The 5725-nt window shown below is 41.8% G+C and overlaps 1 long non-coding RNA gene across 2 annotated transcripts in view; it reads right to left on the bottom strand.

Annotated features, from left to right (window-relative positions):
• Positions 1 to 4949: 4949 nt before the first annotated feature.
• Positions 4950 to 5725, bottom strand: part of LOC116089120 — a 2644-nt gene continuing 1868 nt past the window's right edge. The window contains exon 3 of one of the 2 annotated variants that reach the window (XR_004118167.1): positions 4950 to 5514. This is a non-coding gene — a long non-coding RNA (uncharacterized LOC116089120). The remainder of the gene's footprint in view (positions 5515 to 5725) is intronic. The other variant, XR_004118168.1, reaches the window with a different exon arrangement.

The following is a 5725-nucleotide window of genomic DNA, read 5'->3' as shown; positions in this document are numbered from 1 at the left end:
GATAGGCCTGCCTTTATATGTTACTTGACCTTTTTCCCTTACTGCTTTTAATATTCTTTCTTTTTTTTTTAATGCATTTGGTGTTTTGATTATTATGTGATAGGAAGAATTTCTTTTCTGGTCCAGTCTATTTGGAGTTCTGTAGGCTTCTTGTATGTTCATGGGTATCTCTTTCTTTAGGTTAGGGAAGTTTTCTTCTATAATTTTGTTGAAGCTATTTACTGGCCCATTACCTTGGGAATCTTCACTCTCTTCTATACCTATTATCCTTAGGTTTGGTCTTCTTATTGCATCCTGGATTTCCTGGATATTCTGGGTTAGGAGCTTTTTGCTTTTTGCTTTTTACATTTTGACTGTTGTGCCAATGTTTTCTATGGTGTCTTCTGCCCCTGAGATTTTCTCTTCTATCTCTTGTATTTTGTTGGTGATGCTTGTATCTATGACTCCTGATCTCTTCCCTATGTTTTCTATCTCCAGGTTTCTCTCCCTTTGTGATTTTTTTATTGTTTCTAGTTCCATTTTTTGATTCTGGATGGTTTTGCTCATTTCCTTCACCTGTTTGATTGTGTTTTCCTATAGTTCTTTAAGGGATTATTGTTTCCTCTTGAAGGGCTTCTAGCTGTTTACCTATGTTCTCCTGTATTTCTTTGAGTTATTTATGTCCTTCTTAAAGCCCTGTATCATCATCGTGAGAAGTCATTTTAGATTGGAATCTTGCTTTTCTGGTGTGATGGTTTGTCTAGGTCTTGCTATGGTGGGAGAATTGGGTTCTGATGATGCCAAGTAACCTTGGTTTCTGTTGCTTATGTTCTTATGCTTGCCTCCAGCCATCTGGTTATCTTTAGTGCTACTTTCCCTGGCTAAATCTGACTGGGGCCTGTCCTTCCTGTGATCCTGCTTGTGTTAGAACTCCTCAGAGTCAAGCTGTCTCTGTGATCCTATGATTCTGGGATCCTGTAATCCTGGGCCCATTAGAGCGCCCAGGAGTGGACCCTCCTCTAGGTGTTGTGGGACTGGCTACAAAATTTGTGCCCAAGATCTGCTCAGGGCCCCAGCCCATACAGACCAGAAGGAACTAGTGCCACTTGGTTGGCAGAGTTACTGTGTGCCTGAGTCCCGCTGGTCCCAGTTACTCCCAGTGTTGGGACAGATGTTATGTCCTCCTCACCTCTGATCCTCGGATCCTGGGCTTGTTAAAGTGCCTGGGAGTGGAGCTTCCTCTGGGTGCTGTGTGGAATTTGTGCCCAAGGTCTGCCTTTTTTTTTTTTGGTTTTTCGAGACAGGGTAAGGTTTTTCTGTGTAGCCCTAGCTGTCCTGGAACTCACTCTGTAGACCAGGCTGGCCTCCTCTATTTAAGTTTTCATTCAACTATTTGCTATTTGCCATACACCTTTTTCACTGTAACCCCTCCTTCTTTTTCCCTCCTTCCCTTATACACATATGCAATTGTATATATCTATATAAAAAAACTCGAGACCACAAATGAGAACCCACCAATCTTTATGACACTGCTTACTTTTCTTAACATGATTATCTCAGGCGGCATCTGTTTTCCTGAAAATGACACTGATTTGTGCCTTTAAGGCTGAAAGAAATCCGATTATGCACACATCCCGTTTTTCTTCATCCATCTCTCAGTGCTTGGACACCAGGGTTTGTTCCATTTCTGTGCTCTTGTGGATAGTGTCACAATAAATACTGATGTGCTGTTATTGGGGTATGCCAATGTTCTTTAGGTGAATAATCATCAGTGGTATAACTGGATTATATGGAAGATTGCTTTTCAGCCTTTTGAAAAATCTCCATAGTGGTTTCCATAGTGACTGGGGTTATTCACATTCCCACCAGCAGTGTATAAGGATTCCTTTTGTCTGCATTCTTGCCTACATTGGTTGTCTTATGAGCACACGCTGAGCACACATGGTTTCATTATAGGACTGGTGTATCTGTGTACAGTGTATTTTGATCATACTCCCTTCTCTGTAACTTTTGTTCTCCTCCACTCCTGGTGAAGCTTTCATCTTCACAGTCAGCTCTGCTTCTATTCTCCCTCCCTCTCCCTCCCCTCTCCCTCCCCTCCTCTCTCCTTCTCCCTCTCCCTCCCTTCTCCCTTCCCTCCTCCCTCCCTCCTTCTCCCTCTCCCTTCCCACCTGTGTATGTGTTGGATCCAAGGTGCCTACGTGAAGGTCAGAGTACGACTTATGGAAGTGGGTTCTCTTCTCCCTCCCTGTGGGTTTCAGGAATGAAAATCAGACTTGGTGACAAGATCTTTTCCCTGAGCCAGCTCACTCACCACTCTCTGATTTTTTTAAATGTCAAATCTTGTAGTTACAAACGTTCCTCTAGTGACAACTTGCACTTGTCTAAGTGTTTGCTACGCTGCTTTTTCATTTTCATTCAATCCCAGAGTTAAAACTTCATGCTGATATCTTCAGTGATCCATTCTCATTCACTACTGTGTTCTTTATTCTCTGACCCAACCCGCGGGTCTCAGTAATTTGGGGGACACGAGGAGGGTCGCAACCTGAAAATAAAGAATGGGCGAGAGAGAAGACAGGACTCAAGGAAGCATTGCTTGTCAAGAGCCGTTTACTAAAAGCAGGTGCTCAAATTTAAAACAAGGTTTTGGAAGGGTGGGGGGCAGGAGGGAGTACAGTGAAGAATTACAAGATCTTCTGGGGGCCATGGGAACCCCGAGGACAACAGGTAGGGAGGAAATGGTTGGGTAGGTAATGGTTTCTCAAAAGTCAAGGTACACTGATCACACTTCTCTCAGGGCCAAGCAGGAAATTTGTGGTTGCCAGGCAGAATATTTGTCTCTGGATTCTAGTCAGGTGGAGGCAGGTCAGCCAAGTGCCATTTGGTTCCCAACAATTCTCCGTGTGTTTCATGGTTTCTCCTGCTATTGATTTATGTTTTCAGTGTGGTCAGATAGAAGAGAATAGGTTATTTCAGTTTTTCTATGTTTGCTAATACTTGTTTATTTTCTATTCTATAAGGCCATCTCCTTTAGAGAAAAGTCCACGGTTTCTGAGAAGAATGTGTATTGTGCAGTGTTGGAATGGTCTGTATTTTCGTTAGCTCCATTTGATCTATGGGGTCATTTTACTCAAGTGGTTTTCTGTTTAATTCTGAGGATGGCTTATCTAGTGATGAGAGTGGAATATTGAATTTACTCACTGTTACTGTGTTGGGACTTTACGTTTACCTGTATTTGCTTCATGAAATCACATGCATCTGGGTTTAATGTGTATATGTTTCCATGGTAACATCATCTTCATATCTTCATAGATAATTCCCCTAATTAGTATGAGGTGCCCTTCTTTAAACATTTATTTTTAAATTGTGTGTGTGTGTGTGTGTGTGTGTGTGTGTGTGTGTGTGACCTCATGGGTGCAGGTCCCTTGAGAGCCCAGAAAAGGGAATAGAGACTCTCTAGAGTGGCTCTCAACCCGAAACTGCCCGAAGTTTCAAGAATGGGGGTTCTCCTCAGCCAGGAGGGAATAAAGAACCTGAAATAAAGGGTTTGAAATGCAAAGAGAAGCTGGGCGGTGGTGGCTGGTGGCGGCTGGTGGCGCACGCCTTTAAGCCCAGCACTTGGGAGGCAGAGGCAAGCAGATTTCTGAGTTCGCGGCCAGCCTGGTCTACAGAGTGAGTTCCAGGACAGCCAGGGCTATACAGAGAAACCCTGTCTCAAAAAACAAAGCAAAACAAAACAAAACAAAAGAATGAAATGCAAAGAGAAAACATGAAGCCAAGTTGTGTCCCAATCAAGGCTCCATTTTACTGAGAATAAACCAGGGTTTTTATAGTCACAGGAGAAACTGAAAACAAGTCTCTAGATTATACTACAAAGAAAGTTCAGGTGCCAAAGTCCCCAGGTTCAGAAGATCTTCAGGTGGCTGGCTGGTGTACTCAGGCAGTGGGCGTGCCCAGGAGGCTTCTTCAAAGACAGTCAACAGAGAGCATCTGTCTTAGCTCCCAGGTGTTCCTTTCGCCTCCAAGCAGAGGCTGCCACAAGTCCGATGGCCAAAGTGAAGGGGGAAGGTAACATCAACCTTCTTACTGCTGCTACCCTCAAATACAATTCCTCATATTGTGACTATCCCCAACAATAAAATTATTTTTGTTACTACTTCATAACTGTAATTTTGCTGCTATTATTAATCATAATGTAAATACCTGTGTTTTCCAATGGTCATAGGCGACATCTGTGACCTATGAGGGTTGTTTGACCCGTAAAAGGTGTTTTGACCCACAAGCTGAGAACCACTGTTCTAGAGCTAAGGTGATAGTGGTTGTGAGCTGTCCTAATGGGTGCAGGGAACTAGACTTGGGCCCACTGGAAGAGTAGGGCCCTCTGGAAAGGTTTAGTGTATTCTTAACTGCTGATCCATCTCCCTAGCCCAGACAGGCTCCTGTCTATGTATTCTGACTTGTTTTGTTTTTTTGTTTTTTTTTTTTTTTATAGTCTGTTTCTTGGATATTAGAATGATGCCACCTGCTGCTTTCTACTGGCTTCTACTTGGATGCTTTTTATAACCTTTCATCCCAATGTGGGTGAGATCCCTTTGATGGAGACATGAATTTCTTAGAAGCAAAAATAAAAAATAAAAAAAATAATAATGGATCCTATTTTAACCCACCTTGCTGGTGTTTTTCCTTGACTTGGGAACTGGGACCTTTAACCATCTGTTTGCACTGAAAGGTGTGCATTGATCTCAGTTCTGTGGATTTTATGTTTTTCTGTCCTCATGTACTTACCGGTTGTGCCAGCGTTGCTTGTTCTGTCCTGAGCACTGCGGGTGTGCTGATTTTTCTTTTCAGTCTGGAGAATTCCTTCCAGTGTTTCCTGGAATGCTGACTTAGTAGCTATGAATTTGTCTAGCCTGTTTTTATCACAGAATTTTTTTCTTATATATCCTATATGTATTATGGTGGTATAACTATACGTATGTATCCAAGTATATTTTCTTTTTAAAAAAAAACATTTTTATACAAGTATATATTGTGCATTTAGCTTATGCCCCAAGCCCCAAGTGGATTTTTTCATATGACTTAGGATTAGAACTGTATTGATCAGGAGGGTGTAATACCTAGGCATATAGCAAGTTAACGGTGGAAACAGGTGGTAGGAGACATTTGAACTGAGATAAGCTCTTTGAGTTACAAAGCATGCTCCAGATTCATTTTGCCATTCATAGAGAGTTGCAAACCATACCTTTAACTTACCAATTGTCTTTAGCTGCAGCTATGAGGCTCAGCAGCATGGCCCTTTTAACTCTCATTAAACAGTCATTTAGATGAAATGACATCTTTCGAAGGCACCTTATACTGAGTTAGTGATTTTCATTCATCATCCTCTGGCGTGATTTGAAAATAACAACTCATTGAATAGTATAGACTCCAACTTGCACAGTATACTTCTTGTGCGGAAGATTCACTGAGGAAACAGTCCATATGCCCCTCTTATATTTGAAGCCATGGTGCTGTGCTGTGACCAGGCATGGCTACCTTGGAATAAAGATGAAAGAATAATTATGAAAACATACAAAGTGGAAAGGATACAAACTAACTGCAGCTTTCAAGTCCTGGGCCATCAGAAATATGTGTCTGGACTTTATAAATATGAAAACGTTATAATAAGTAACACTCTAAAAAAAAACCTCTTTCCTTTTCTGCTTCTAGATAAAAAGCCATATTTCTCCCACATATGTTTTGAACA

The sequence above is a fragment of the Mastomys coucha genome, unplaced genomic scaffold (genome assembly GCF_008632895.1).
Source record: "Mastomys coucha isolate ucsf_1 unplaced genomic scaffold, UCSF_Mcou_1 pScaffold14, whole genome shotgun sequence".
Classification (NCBI taxonomy): Eukaryota; Metazoa; Chordata; class Mammalia; order Rodentia; family Muridae; genus Mastomys; species Mastomys coucha.
The sequence above is the reverse complement of the archived record's forward strand: the minus strand, read 5'-3'. Positions and strand labels throughout refer to the sequence as shown.